This window comes from Pristiophorus japonicus, chromosome 24, assembly GCF_044704955.1.
Source record: "Pristiophorus japonicus isolate sPriJap1 chromosome 24, sPriJap1.hap1, whole genome shotgun sequence".
NCBI classification, from domain to species: Eukaryota; Metazoa; Chordata; class Chondrichthyes; family Pristiophoridae; genus Pristiophorus; species Pristiophorus japonicus.
Window position 1 is genome coordinate 18,449,169 of NC_092000.1, and position 16,528 is coordinate 18,465,696.

General features: G+C 47.7%; 1 pseudogene; it reads right to left on the minus strand.

Moving 5' to 3' along the window:
• The window catches only part of LOC139237764 (adhesion G protein-coupled receptor E3-like), a 47,293-nt pseudogene extending 31,797 nt beyond the window's left edge, over nucleotides 1-15,496 (minus strand).
• Nucleotides 15,497-16,528: the final 1,032 nt, after the last annotated feature.

Below are 16,528 nucleotides of genomic sequence, written 5' to 3' on the forward strand. Positions count from 1 at the left end.
TTGAACAGGCTTACTGGCAGCTGCCCAGAATGGTGCCGGGATATCCTCCGGGGAGGGCACCCTTCAGTGTCAAATTGGGCAACCCTCCTCACATCACCTCAGGGAGCTGCCTGTCCATTTACCCATCGCTCAAACCGGCCGGCACAGGCACGATGGGCCGAATGGCCTCCTTCTGTGCTCTATGGATCTATGAAATTCATATTTCTCCCCCTGTGCAGACCCTCAGTCGCTACATTAGTAAGTGGACTGCCTGATGTGGACTTGAGCTGGAGGCCAGGGACATCCCTGGTACATGCCGATCTGACTCGGATTGGAGCTACATTAGCTGGGTTGGGGGGGTGGGGGGCGGGAAATCAGCCAGGACCCCATTCCTGATTGCTGACCAGGGAATGGAGAGAGTGGCACGGAGAGGATAAAGTGCAGAGAGGAAGGGGAGAAGAGAGGAGAGGAGCGAGGATAGGTGGGGTAAGGAGGGACGAGAGGCAGAGGGAGGAGAGGAGGTAAGGGGAGGGGACAAGAGGAGGGGAGAGAACGTAAGGGGCAGAAAGGAGGGGAGGAGAGAGAAGAAGAGAGGAAGGAAAGGGGAGAGACAAGGAGAAGAGAAGATGGGAGGGAAGCTCAGAGGAACATTAACTATTATTATTGAGAAAAGGAAGGTTGCGATTTCAGAAAGAAGTTTGGAGTCCACAGGTGAGAGAAGTGATTTGAGTTCATAGAAACATAGAACCATAGAAAATAGGTGCAGGAGTAGGCCATTCGGCCCTTCAAGCCTGCACCACCATTCAATATGATCATGGCTGATCATGCAACCTCAGTACCCCATTCCTGCTTTCTCTCCATACCCCTTGATCCCTTTAGCCGTAAGGGCCATGTCTAACTCGCTTTTGAATATATCTAATGAACTGGCCTCAACAACTTTCTGTGGTAGAGAATTCCACATGCCATCAACTCTCTGAGTGAAGAAGTTTCTCCTCATCTTGGTCCTAAATGGCTTACCCCTTATCCTTAGATTGTGTGACCCCTGGTTCTGGACTTCCCAAACATCGGGAACATTCTTCCTGCATCTAACCTGTCCAATCCCGTCAGAATTTTATACGTTTCTATGAAATCCCCTCTCATTCTTCTAAATTCCATTGAATATAAGCCTAAGTTCAATTGGAAGGCCACAAATGCATGGCAAGACTGGAATAACAGGACACATTACTTACTGTCTGGGTGACCCATAGCCATCGTGATAGACTGCAGCAGATATGACCACGATTACTGCAGGGACCCCGTAGCCACAGGAGTACATGTACCTCCCAGTTTTCTCTGAGTGAGGAGCCCTCAATTGCCTGATGTTTCTGACCATGAGGAAGAGCTGGACTCCTTCCAGAAACATCCAGACAAACGCTGCCAGGAAGAAGTAGTGTAAAAACCCCGCCACAATCCCGCACACAACCTGAAACAACAAGAAACAGCGTGAGAGCCTTTCCTGAAACAGCAGAGCCTCACAATTCCACACCTCGATTTTAAAATTCTCATCCCCGCTTTCAAATCCCCCCCATAGCCTCGCCCCTCCCTATCTCTGTAATCTCCTCCACCCCCCACCACCCCCGAGATATCTGCGCTCCTCTAATTCTGCCCTCTTGAGCATCCCTGATTATAATCACTCAACCATCGGTGGCCGTGTCTTCTGTTGCCTGGGTCCCAAGCTCTGGAACTCCCTGCCTAAGCCTCTCGCCTCTCTTTCCTCCTTTAAGAGGCTCCTTAAAACTAACCTCTGTGACCAAACTTTTGGTTATTTGCAATAATATTACCTTATGTGCCTCGGTGCCAATTATTTTATCTTATAACACCCTTCTGAAGCACCTTGGGACGTTTTATTATGTTAAAGGCGCTATATAAATGCAAGTTCTTGTTGTGCTAGGCAACTGCAAGCCAACAAAACACAAAGAATGCATTCATTAGACAAGAGGCAGAAGCAACGAATCAGAACAAAAGCCCAGACACATTTACACACGTCCCAAGACAAAGCAGCCCATTTGATCGGCAGCCCATCCAGCACCTTCAACATTCACTCCCTCCACCACCGGCGCACCGTGGCTGCAGTGTGTACCATCTACAGGATGCACTGCAGCAACTCGCCAAGGCTTCTTTGGCAGCACCTCCCAAACCCACCACCTAGAAGCACAAGGATAGCAGGTGCGTGGGAACACAAACCCCTCCATTTTACCCTCCAAGTCACGCACCACCTCGATTTGGACATATATCGCCGTTCCTTCGTCAACGCTGGGTCAAAATCCTGGAACTTCCCAACAGCGGTTCAAGAAGAAGGCCCAACACCACCTTCTCAAGACCACCTAGAAACGGGCAATAAACGCTGGTGTGGCTAGCGATGCCCACGCCCCAAGAGTGAATTAAATAAAACATACCGACACACGCAGAAAAAACACACACATACTCCCATCCATGAACAGACACACCACACAGGCAAATGACACACAAGCAAACAGACGTCACATGTACACGCACATGGGCAGATACATAAATACACACACAGCCACACACACACACACACACACACACGGACGCAGACACACATAGATGCACACACAGGCACATCCTCATACATGCACACAAACAACTTGCCTTTATATAGGGCCTTTAACAAAATAAAACATCCCACGATGCTTCACAGGTGTGTTATCAGGCAAAAAGAAAGTTACACCGAGCCAAAGATGGAGACATTAGGAGAGATAACCAAAAGCTTGATCAAAGAGGTAGTGTTTTAAAGGAGAGAAGAGGCGGAAAGGTTTAGGGAGGCAATTCCAGAGCTGAGCGACGAGGCAGCTGAAAGCACGGACGCCAATGGTGGGGCGAAGGAGGTGAGGGTTACACCAAAGAAAGGTGTTGGTGCACATGGATCCAGAAACATGTACGCTCAAACATACGTGTACATGGACACACACAGGCACACCACGTGTATACACAGACACAGACAAATATGCTTAGACATGCACACACAATCTTGGGCGTTGCTGACTGTGGAGAGGTCCCTTACCCGGTTTTCGGTCCTGTTGATTCCCACGATGAACAGCAGCTCTGCCAGGAAGAGACTCGCACACAGCTGCGTGTGGGTGGTATTTATGGCATTTTTTAAATTGGAGCAGAAGGCAAACGTCACAAAGGTGATTCCAAGACACACCAACGATACGGGAATCCCAATGAATGTAATTACAGTCAAAGCAAGGGGATCGTCCTATAGAAAGAAAGAACTTGCTTTTATATAGGGCCTTTCAGGACATCCTAAAATGTTCCTCAGCTAATGAGGTACTGCTGAAGTAGTCACTGTTGTAACATAGGAAACGCGGCAGCCAATTTGTGCACTGCAAGCTCCCACAGACAGCACTGTGATAAATGATCAGATAATCTGTTTTTGGTGGTGTTCTTCAACTAGTTGCAGAGTGTAGGATAGGGTACAATCAGATAACAGCCTGGCACAGGTAAAGAGCATTGTGAGGGAACTACAGTGAGTGCAGAGAGACTGACTGATTGTGTTAAATATACAGAACAGGCTACTTGAACAAGAGTAGACGTGAAAACCGAATTAAAAACAACAGGCGTAAGTGTAACTAACTGCAGTACTTGCTAAAAGTAATTATAGATAAGTAGAATGCTTAGCTTAGGTGGAACGTATATCACTGGACTAAGATAGAGTCGGAGTCAATGTGCTGTCATGGACACACAGACCCAGGCCTGAAGGACAAGTGTTGAAAAGTACTCAGCAAAGTAATGTAAGGGAAACATAATACAGAGGGTTGGAGAGAAGGGAATTGGACAGAACCAAACTAGGTCAGTGTTGAACAAAGGAATAGCACATGGGGTTCAGGGTTACACCATATCCTGTGACCAAAGTAGGTGTGGTATCGTAACGGTATGATTGTGGAATGCAACATACCCTCGGTGAGACTCAAGACTGAGAACCGCCTGGGGAGTGGTAAGCTCAAACTACCCCAATGGATATCCTACAGGTGAGTATACAGACACACTGCTTGCATGTACTACTCAGTGTACTGTCTTTAACTAATAAACATCTGTCAGCTGTATCACTACCTCATGGACTCTCAAATTTGTTAATTAAATAAAGGATCAGAAGCAGGGACACAGGAGCAAGAGCATTAGTCCTAATCCAATATAAAATCCAATACATAGGATCTTTTATGTCCACCTGAGATGGCATATAGAGCCTTGCTATAAAGCTTCATATAAATACAGCACCTCCATCAGTGCAGCAGTCCCTCAGTGCTGCACTGAAGTGTCAGTCTAGATGATGTGCTCAATTCTCTAGAGTGGGGCTTGAAGCCACGACCTACCACCTTACAGGCTGCAGTTCTACCACCGATCCAAGCCTTGTCACTGCTTTGACTTCCTTTATGTGGAAACCTATATGTGCGTTCTTTATAAACTGGTTTGCAATTTTGTTCATCTTTATTATTAGTTCTTGGGGCATGGGCAATGTTGTCATGGCTGCATTTATTGACCATCCCTAATAGTCCTGATAAGGTACTGGGGGCTCTTCTCCTTGGAGCTGTGGTGATGATGCTCCCACAGGGGTGTAAGGTGGGAAACTCCAGGATATTGACCCAGCGACAATGGAAGATCAATGATAAATGTCCAAGCCGGGATGCTTTGACTTGGAGGGCACCTTGGAGCTGGTGGTTTGCCGCGACATTGCTGCTCTTGTCTTCTTGGTGGGAAGGTCACGGGGTGGGAGATGCTGCAGTACATATTGTAGACAGTACATAGCCAGCCACAGTGTGCCAACGGTGTAGGGGTTGGACATTGGCACTGATCAAGTGAACCACTCTGTCCTGGATGGTGTCGAGCTTTCTTGAGTGTTGTTTCAGCTGCACACATTCAAGTGTGCGCGAAATACCAGAATAATATCGGGCTAAAAGGGTGTGATTGTAAAGACAGATTGTATAGACTAGGCGTGTATTCCCTCGAGTATAGAAGATTAAGGGGTCGTCTAATTGAGGTGTTGGAGAGGATTCAAAGAGTTGATAGGGTAGGTAGAGAGAAACTATTTCTTCTGGTGAGGTAGTCCAGAACAAGGGGACATAACCTTAACATTAGAGCCAGGCTGTTCAGGGGTGATGTCAGGAAACATTTCTTCAGACAAAGGAATCTGAAATTCGCTCCCTGAAAAAGTTGTTGAGGCTGGGGATCAATTGTAAATTTCAAAAAGATTGATAGAGTTATGTTAGGCAAGGGTATTATGGGTTACAGAACCAAGGCGGGTAAACAGAGTTAAGATACAGATCAGCCACGATCTAATTGAATGGCGGAACAAGCTCGAGGGGCAGAATGGCCTCCTCCTGTTCCTATGTTCGGAAGTGAACCATCACATTTCTGACTTGAGCCTTGTAGATGGTGGAGTAAGTATGGTCACTGATATTGTTCAATGCTTGTGAGTGGCACATATTTACATGATATGCAAGTCCATCGCTTACCCTTTACTGCTGCGTCACCTGGAGACATTCTAGGCCTCACTCTCTGTCTAATCCTTAACTGGATCTCCCACATCTTCTCCATCACTAAATCGGTCTTCGAGAAGCTTTAATCCTCCTATCATGCTCATCACTTGTCCTTAAATTCACTAAAAATCCCGTCCCCATTTAAGGCTTGAATACTGTTCCCATATCACAGAATGACATCGAATGCACAGCACAGAAACAAGACATTCGGCCCAACTGGTCTGTGCCGGTGCATAAACTTCCTCTAACACCTCTTCATCTAAACTTATCAGCATAACCTTCTATTCCTTTCTCCCTCAGATTCCCCAAAAGTGGATCGATGGTATTTGCCTCAATTACTCCAGCAGTAGTGAGTTCCACATTCTCACCACTCTCTGGGTTTCTCCTGAATTCCCTATTGGATTCATTTGCGATGTTCTTATATTTATGGCCTCTAGCTTTGGTCTCCACCACAAGTGGAAACATCTTCTCTACATCTACCCTGTTAAACCTCTTCAAAATTTTAAAGACCTCTATTAGGTCACCCCTCAGCCTTCTCGTTTCTAGAGAAATGAGCTCCAGCCAGTTTGGCCTTTCTGATAGGTGCATCTTCTCAGTTTTGTGGAGGATTTTCCAGCACATCGCCCACTCTAAGTCATCATTTTCAAGAACTCACAAACTATGGAACTCCCTACCTCCTTCAGTCTTCAGCTCCATCCTATAACCTACAGGCTTGTACAATCCAATCTTAGTGTCATCCATCGCTATTTATTGATTCATCCCCTCTTCTCTCCCACTATTTCCAGCCCTGATACTGTCCTGCACTGTGGGCCTTGGTCCATCACCCAGATGCATCTAAATCCCACAATCCAGGAACTTTCATTGTAGCACAACATCGGACAGTTGTCCCTCACCCTCACTACACCATTCAGGGGCTACATGAGCCATCAATGCTGCTGTGTTTCGTTGCCATGAATTTAGTACTAACCGTGAAGAATATTGGTGAATAAACATTTGTACCTGGCGTTTGAAAGGAGTCATCAGCAGAGCGAGGCTGGAGAGGTGATTACATCGGCACTGGGTCTCCGTTCCGTTGGAAGCTCCCACAGTGCACCCGCTGGGAGACTAGTAACTTTTCCCAGCTGCATAATTCCAGTGGACGCAGTGCATTGTCCAATCACGAATAGCTTCCTGTGGAGAACAGGGATTACATTTTACCATCCGCAGTTACCGAGCCAGCTGTAACCGGGCAAGTAGATGGTATGTGTACCGCTCAGTGGGGAAAGGCATCAGCCCAGTGTGGTACTGAGCCACACAGAAGGCAACGCCTCAGGCTCTACTTCGGGTCCGTGTTGAATTAGCCCATCTCAGCCCAGGCAGGAGTTGGTGGACTACAACCAGCCTCAGTGTGAACAATGGGTAGGAGCAGGTCAAAGGTCAGCGGCAATGCTCTCCACCAGCCAATAACCTGCTGACACTGTCTACCTTCACACAGCAGGAACAGATGATGGAGTGAAGGAATGGGAGGCTGTACCCAAGTAAGAGTCAGGATCTTCAAAGAGGAGGGGATAAAACTGAGGGAGGGGGACAATTTTCACAAACTCTAATGAAAATAAATAAATAATTCCCATTTATTTATTTATGTACTCTGCATCATGAATGAGTTGTTTTGTCTCACAGCCGACCCACTGGTCTGGTCCATATGTCACGTACTGTTATGTGACGTAACAATAAAATTGGCAGGTTAACAGACTCATTCTCAGCCCAGTGATCTTTCCGCTGTTTCACTAAATTGGCTCACTGGACAGAAATACCTGGTTAGTCTTTAAACCCAGAGCTGCTGTTTCACTGCATGAATTTCATGGAGAAACAAGGATGGTATCCGTGATCCAATCTGTGACAGACTGTACACAAACTAGCACAACGCGTTACAAACCTCTGTGTGCTTGAAAGTGAAGTTCACTGTCGGGTCGAGTCCATGCTTGTCCCTGTTAGTTATCGTGGCTGAAACTACATTTGAGATCAGTCGAAATGGCTTTGGTTTCCCACCGGCGGTGCTGAGATTGAAAACACTTCCATTCAGGATGGAATCCATGTTCTTGTTGGCGATCAAAGCCACAGCAGCAACATCTGCCCCGGGAGGGAGAGTCAAACGTTACTAACGCCGGAGTGAAATCCACAGGGGAGGCGATGGCCAAAACATACACGTAACTCCTGCTGTGGAACCGGACCAGGTCACGGCCGGCTTCCCGGAAAAGATTGCGGCCAAATCCAGTGGGATTTGTAGACATTCGCGAGACATAGAAACAGAGGATTGGAGAGCAGCCGATTGCGGCAGTGCAATAAAGACAGTAACGAATAGCAAGATCCCAGATTGGGGAGGCCGTTTGGTTTAGTTCCTCCACCGAGACAGATGACCTATTTTCCTTTCCATCAGGTCATCTGCAAACAACAACTTGTATTTATATAGCGCCTTTAACATAGTGAAACGTCCCAAGGCGCTTCACAGGAGTGTTATAAGACAAAAATTTGACACCGAGCCGCATAAGTAGAAATTAGCACAGGTGAGCAAAAGCTTGGTCAAAGAAGGAGGTTTTAAGGATTGCCTTGAAGGAGGAAAGAGAGGCAGAGAGGCAGAGAGGTTTAGGGAGGGAGTTCCAGAGCTTTAGGCAACAAAAGGCACTGCCAACAATAGTTGTGCGATTAAAATCAGGAGTGCTCAGGAGGGCAGAACTAGAGAAGCTCAGATATCTCGGGGTGGGGGCGCGGTTGTGGGGCTGGACGAGATTACAGAGATAGGGAGGGGCGAGGCCATGGAGGGATTTGAAATTAAGGATGAGAATTTTGAAATTGAAGCGTTGCTTTAACAGGAGCCAATGTAGGTCAGCGAGCACAGGGGGGTGATGGGCGAGTGGGACTCGGTGCGAATTAGGACACAGGCAGCCAAGTTTTGGATGTCCTTCAATTTATGTAGGGTAGAGTGTGGGAGGCCAGCCAGGAATGCATTGGAATCGCCAAGTCTAGGGGTAACAAAGGCATGGATGGGGACTCCAGCAGCGGATGAGCTAAGGCAAGGGCGGAGTTGGGTGATGTTATGGAAGTGGAAATAGGCGGTCTTAGTTATGCTATGGATGTGTGGTCGAAAGCTCATTTCAGGGTCAAATATGCCACCAATGTTGCGAACAGTCTGGTTCAGCCTCAGTCAGGAGTTGGGAGAGGGATGGAGTCAGTGTCTAGGGAATGGAGTTTGTGGTGGGGACCGAAAACAATGGCTTTGGTCTTCCCAATATTCAATTGGAGAAAATTTCTGCTCATCCAGTGCTACATGTCGGACAAGCAGTGTGACCATTTAGAGACCATGGAGGGGCCGAGAGGAGTGGCAGTGAGGTAGAGCTGGGTGTCGTCAGCGTACATGTGGAAACTGACGCTGTGTTTCCGGATGATATCGCCAAGGGACAACATGGAGATGAGAAATAGGAGGGGGCCAAGGATAGATCCTTGGGGACACCAAAGGTAATGATGGAAGGGACAGGAAGAGAAGCCGTTGCAGGTGATTCTCTGGCTACGATTGGACAGATAGGAATGGAACCAGGGGAGTGCAGTTCCACCCAGCTGGACGACGGTGGAGAGGCATTCGGGAAAGATAGCGTGGTCAACCATGTCAAAGGCTGCGGACAAGTCACGAAGGAGGAGCAGGGATAACTTGCCTTTGTCTCAGTCACAAAGGATGTCATTTGATGAGAGTCATTTCGGTACTGTAGCAGGCGCGGAAACCGGATTGGAGGGATTCAAACATCGAATTGCGGGAAAGATGGGCATGTTTTCGGGAGGCGACTGACACTGTCTCTTTAATCAGACTACACCTCCCAGGAGATCATTCTGGCTGTAGAAGTTCCTCCAGATGTCTGTCCTCAACTTTCCTTTCACCAGTTTTATCCGACGCCCCCTTATTCTAGTATCCAGTTAAACCCTGAAGCAGCCATTTAATACCTTGTGTAGCTCTTGAAGAGCCTCAATCAGACTCTTCCTTTCAAGCCCCGATTTACCATCTATTCTGGTAACTCAATCCTTTGACACGAGGAATCAGCCTCGTGGATCTTCTCTGATGTGGGAATTGAACCCACGACTTTCTGACTCCGAGGCGAGAGAGAGTGCTAGCCACTGAACCATGACTGATACTCTAATATTAACGAGGTGACCACACAATCTGACCAGAGTGCACCTCCAAGCCAATCAGCAGATATAAAGCCCACTGTAACTACTTCTGTCGAGGCAGAAGATTCAACCTTAAATGCCATTTTTATTCCAATGTTGGTTTTCCTTATTCCCCCCTCCACCCCCCTACCTCACTATGTGGGAAGAGAGACAGGTAACTTGTCCCTGGGCCTCTGCCATTTCTGCTCTGCAACAGCTGCTGGAAGATGCAAGAAAGAGGTGGGAGGTAACTCACCCTCAGATTCTGTGCCCTCTCTGGGCTGGACTCCGACTGGTTCCCAAAGGCCCATGGCGGACCTCACAACCCTCCATGTGGGGAACGACGGTTACAGGCCTGTGAGCAACCCCCCCCTCTATCGCCCCACCCTTTGGAACTCGAACGCCGCTTCCCACCGCAGGCCCAGGGCTGCACGCCCCGACACGCGTGCGTTTCGCTTCACTTCATTGAGAAAAATGTGTCAACCTGCAGAGGTGTTTGCTGAGCGCAACTGAAGGAACGGAGAGATCACCGGTAGATTTACCCGTTGCGGTTCCTCCGTTGACTGTACGGCGATAAATATCCATCACGGTGCCCTTCGCCTGTAAACTTACTCTGTCGTGGGCCGAACTGTTCTCCCCTCGATAAACTCTAGCTTCCAGATCTAGGAGTGAAAGAAAGCAAACTCTGTAACGTGTGGTGCAGGAGTGAGATTTGCTCACATTCTGCCGTCATATTGTTTCGGCCCAATCTGTCAGTTCAACAGATGCAAACAGCACCGGGATAAAAGGACGATTCTGTTCATGTAATGTATTTGCTTCATGGGTTCTTTGCTTAACAATTCATCGCAACACATTGCTATTAAGAACTAGTTGGTTTATTAGCAAAGGTTTTGCAATCACACTACACATTACCAGTTCATCCACCAGGTTCACAACCACCTACCTGCCTCATCGTGGATCCCCCGAACCCAACTGGCTGGGGTTTTATTGAGTCTTGTGAACATCACGTGACTGGCTAAGCCACTCACAACTCAACAGCTCTACAAACCTGTGAGCATACTCACCAGTGCATACATTACAGTTCATAAGATAGTTGGCAAAGTGGAGATGAGGAGAAATGTTTATTTTACGCAGCGAGTTGTTATGATCTGCCTGAAAGGGCGTTGGAAGCAGATTCAATAGTAACTTTCAAAGGGCAACTGGATAAATAGTTGAAAGGGAAAAATTTGCAGGGCTATGGGGAGCGAGTGGAGGAATGGGACTAATTGAATAGCTCTTGCAAAGAGCTGGCACAGGCACGATGGGCCAAATGGCCTCCTTCTGTGCTGTATTATTTTATGATTCAATGAAAAGCAACACAATGGACTGGGTGGCTCATTGGGTCAGACACTGGCCTCTCATTTCTGAAGCCTGGGTTCAATGAGGGAATTATATTTTCCTCTTTTTGCTGACTGGTGGTGTCTGAGGTAAAAAGGATTTCGACAATCTGCTAGTGGGGATACAAGCCCAGTCTATGCAACCTGTCCACATAATTTAACCCTTTTAGCCCCGGGGTCATTCTGGTGAATCTGCTCTGCATCCGCTCTGAGGCCAATATATCCTTGCTGAGGTGGGGGACCCAGACCTGAACTCGCTGCTCCTGATGCCCCACTGACCTCGGGATGTCTGATGATCACACCGGGTGCCTGAAATTGAAGAATTTCCAAACCCCAGCATCACCAACTCAGACATTGATGAGTTCAGAACTCCAAAGCATCAAATTCAGTGCAACACGCCATCTAAACCTCGTGATTCTACTTCATCATTGCTCTTTGTCAGCTCTTAGATACTTTCTTCACCAATTCTCTCCTGAAAACAGTTGGGCCGGTTTCCAATGGCTCCATTCCCCCAGTGAGGCAGAGAGAGGCCAAAGTCCACCCAAGCCTGAAGATTCTGACCCCGCTCCGAATGGTGCGAAATAGGAATAACCATCTTTATAGTCGCGGTGGGCCGCAGGCATTTGAGCGATGATTGCCCCGATCCCCCCTGGGAAGATGGAGTGAGCCACGGTGCTCCACCATAAGTCCTCCCAAAACCCAGCCGAGGTGGGAGAAAACAGGGGTAAAGAAACCATTTCGCTCTGGGAAGGAGTCATTTGGTGGGACAAGAAATTCTTAATCCCTTCTGGGATCAATTATCTGAAGAGCTTTTGGGGCCTTTCACAAGGTCTCAACGGGACTCGTGGCAGTTCCCAGCCACTCGGCAGATGGCCCAACCTTTCAATTTGGGATGGGGTCAGAGCTTTTAGGAGCTTGAGCTCACTTAGGTCCTCATACCATCGAAAACGGCTCTCTGTAAACTACGGGATGGATATTGGAGATTCAAACAAACTTAACCTAGATGGTGGAACTGGATTCGGTTCCGATCAAGAATCCTTCTGGTGCTAGAGTTCTAGACACTGCTCACTCTCTGGTACCTTGCTGAAGTGGTCATTATTCGTGTGTGAGCCTTGACAAAAAGTGTCAGCAGTCTATGGAGGGGGAAACCAGATTGGGTTTCTGCTGGAAAGGCCTGTGTTTGGATCTCTGGTGAGGACGGGAATGGGCTCGACTGTAACTCCCTAATCCTCCGTTCCCACCATTGGCCGAGGTACAGTGCCCTTGGGGCAATCCACCTGAGCCCAGCTCACTCAGGACAGACCGGGCAAGAAACCTGGTCTTTATGGCCCAGCTTTTCACTGGTTCAATTCAGCGAGGCCCCAGGAGTGCCAACGTTTCTGTTACATAAGACCCAAAGGTCTTGCGTTTGAAATGTTTCGGATTCAGAATCACAAGTATCTTGACAAAAATGATCTAATTATATCCCAGGGATTATAGAATCACTGAATATTTTAGGACAGATTCTACATTCTGGGTATTACGTAGAAGGTCAGTACATGTTATTCCTCTTAAGAACATTAGAAATAGAAGCAGGAGTCGGCCATTTAGCCCCTCGTGCCTGCTCCACAATTCAATAAGATCATGGCCGATCTGATCTTCGCCTCAACTCTACTTCCCTGCCCGCTCCCCATAACCCTTGACTCCCTTATCGTTCAAAAATTTGTCTATCTCCATCTTAAAAATATTCAATGACCCAGCTTCCACAGCACTCTGGGGTAGAGAATTCCAAAGATTCACGGCCCTCAGAGAAGAAATTCCTCCTCATAGAAACATCGAACATAGGTGCAGGAATAGGCCATTCGGCCCTTCGAGCCTGCACCACCATTCAATAAGATCATGGCTGATCATTCACCTCAGTACCCCTTTCCTGCTTTCTCTTCATACCCCTTGATCCCTTTAGCTGTAAGGGTCATATCCAACTCCTTCTTGAATATATCTAACGAACTGGCATCAACAACTCTCTAGGGAAGAGAATTCCACAGGTTAACAACTCTCTGAGTGAAGAAGTTTCTCCTCATCTCGGTCCTAAATGGCTTACCCCTTATCCTTAGACTGTGACCCCTGGTTCTGGACTTCCCCAACATTGGGAACATTCTTCCTGCATCTAACCTGTCCAGTCCCGTCAGAATTTTATATGTTTCTATGAGATTCCCTCTCATTCTTCTAAACTCCAGTGAATACAGGCCCAGTCGATCCAGTCTCTCCTCATATGTCAGTCCTGCCATCCCGGGAATCAATCTGGTGAACCTCCTCATTTCCATTTTAAATGGGCGGCCCCTTATTCTGAAACTATGCCCCCAGGTTCTAGATTCCCCCATGAGGGGAAATATCCTCTCTGCATCTACCCTCAAGCCCTCTAATAATTTTATATGTTTCGATAAGTTCCCCTCTCATTCTTCTAAACTCCAAGGTGTATAGGTCCAACCTGCTCAACCTTTCTTCATAAGACAATCGGCTCATCCCAGGAATCAACCTCATGAACCTTCTCTGAACTGCCTCCAATGCAAGCATATCCCTCCTTAAATAGGATTCAAACTGTACGCAGTACTCCAGGTGTGGTCTCACCAACACCCTGTACAGTTGTAGCAGGACTTCCCTACTTTTATACTCCACCCCCCTTGCAATAAAGGCCAATATTGCATTTGCCTTCCTAATTACTTTGCTGTGGGAAGCCAAATACTCATTGGGGTTTAGAACAATGAGGTAATCATATTGAAACCTATAAGATTCTGACACAATGCACACACAGCTGCCTCAAGAAAATCCATTGTGTAAAATATCTTATTTTGAACTCACCGATATTTTCAGTTGAATTCCTTATCAGTTTGTCACCCGGTGAGTGCAGAACGGCAACAATGGCCAACTTTTCCATGGACTGCAGGAAGATGGACACTGACAGGAGCCGTTCTTTCCTTTCCATGCCGTCCCACAGGAAGTCATTCCTGAGAAGATCATTGGTGGTTGAAATGATTTGCTGTGGAGGACAAAGCATTTCACTTCCATCCCAGTGAAGACGGATAACGGATAACACAGATCGTCACAGTTCCTTTGGTAGCTCCACACACGGACCCAGTGGACAGCAGCCGTGGCTCAGTGGGCAGCACTCTCGCCTCTGAGTCAGAAGGTTGAGGGCTCAAGCCCCACTCCAGAGACTTGAGCACAAAATCTAGGCTGATGTTCCTTGAGCTTTTTCCAATGGAGTGGAGAGGTTTGAGGGGGTGACCACATAGAGGACTTCAAGGTTATGATAGGGTAAATAGTGATAGGTGGTTTCTGATTGGCTCGATTCTTGCCTGGGCCCATAGGGTGATATTGGGCATGAGCCTCGTGCCACCATACCCAACATCACAACCGATGCCCCCACTCTCGCCCCCTCCTGGGAGGAGGGCAGCACTGAAACAAAACCAGTCAATTTCCAATGAGCAATGATCATTTCATTGATGGGCTGGACAATGTCCTGTGTGTCCATCGGTCACAGAAAGCTTGGAGCCAATCACTGGGCACCCCGTGACCTCAGTCCAAGGTCACTCGGGTCTACACTCGGGATTTCCAACGATCGGCAAGATCCCAGTGCGAGGACACAAACTGGTGAGTCTCGGAAAGGTGGTTAAAAACAATCTATCGATTGTGATGTTCTCTGGTGCCGACTGTTGCTGAAACAGAGTCCATTTGCACTTTATAAAGGGAATTAGTAAATGCTTGAGGAGGAGGAAGGATATTAAAGACCTTGGGGAGCGGGCAGGACATAAGCTTCATAAGAACATAAGAATTAGGAGCAGGAATAGGCCACACGGCCCCTCGATCCCACTCCGCCATTCAATAAGATCATGGCTGATCTCTCACCTCAATTCCAGACAAGGTTGCTCCTATGGAGAAAAACAGCAGGCCAGGATTGATGGGCCGAATGGCTGTGGCTGTGCTGGAATATTCTCCGATGCTTCGAGGTGCATTTGCCCACTGAGCCATGGAGGTGCTTCTTCGTCTTTCCCTGCCTGTCGCTCCTCTGTCGTTTGCCAGCGATCCCCAGCGACCCGCCCCTGAGCTGAACAATTCCGAGCTCTTAAACTCCCCCAGAGCCCAACCCTCGATATTACCCCTTGCGTTTCAATGGAGAATTTGTCACTACTAACCTGCAAAGGGAGAGCTACATTCTGATTCTGCCACATTTGATTGATCAGGCTATTGGTTGATTTAATCAGTGAGCAAAATGCGTGGAACATCGACCGAGGAGACTGTGAGAAGAAGAGAAATAAGGCGTCAAAATCTTCAGAGCAAGAGAGTTGACTTCAGTTCACTTGGAAACACCCATCTCACAGAATCTTCAGACGCCAGTACCTGGATACATAGATTGTGCATGTACTCATAGATCACACATATACCACACATCTATACATAGTGTTACGCAGATCCCACACATGTACACACAGGTCACACGTATACCACACATGTACACACAGATCACATGTATACCACACATGTACACACAGTGTTATGCAGATCACACACATGTACACACAGGTCACATGTATATCACACATGTACACACAGTGTTACGCAGATTCCACATGCACAAACACAAATACAGAGATCATACAGGTGCATTGATTACATAAACACACACAGATACAAGGAAAACAACTTGCCATTATTTATATAGCGCCTTTAATGCAGCAAATCATCCCAAGGTGCTTCACAGGAGCGTTATGAAACAAAATTTGAGACCTAGTCATGTAAAGTGACAGATGACCCAAAGCTTGGTCATAGAGGTAGGTTTTAAGGAATGCCTTAAAGGAGGAGAGAGAGGCAGAGAGGCAGAGAGGTTTAGGGAGGAATTTCCAGAGCTTGGGGCCCAGGCAGCTGAAGGCACGGCCACCAATGGTGGAGGAAAGGCAATCGGGGATGCGCAGAGATCTCGGAGGATTGGAGGTCTGGAGAAAGTTAAAGAGATAGGGAGGGGTGAGGCCATGGAGGGATTTGAACACAAGGAATGAGAATTTTAAAACTGAGGCGTTGCAGGATAGGGAGCCAATGTAGGTCAGCGAGCACAGGGGTGATGGGTGGATGGGACTTGGTGCGAGATAGGATAGAGGCTTCATAGTTTTGGCAGAGCTCGAGGGTACAGAGGACGGTACATGGGAGGCTGGTCAGGAGAGCAGTGAAGTAGTCAAGTCTGCAAGTAACTAACGCATGGATGAGGGTTTCAGCAGCCGATGGGCTGAGACAGGGGGATGTCAAGGAGGGCGAGGTACGCGACCTTGGTAATGGAGTTGATATGGGGTTCGAAGCTCAGATCAGGGTCACATAGGATGCCAAGGTTGTGACCAGTCTGGTTCAGCCAGACGGATACATAAATTACACATGTGTACACACAGATACCGAGGTCACCCATCTTCACACATGTACATCTGAAGCATAATT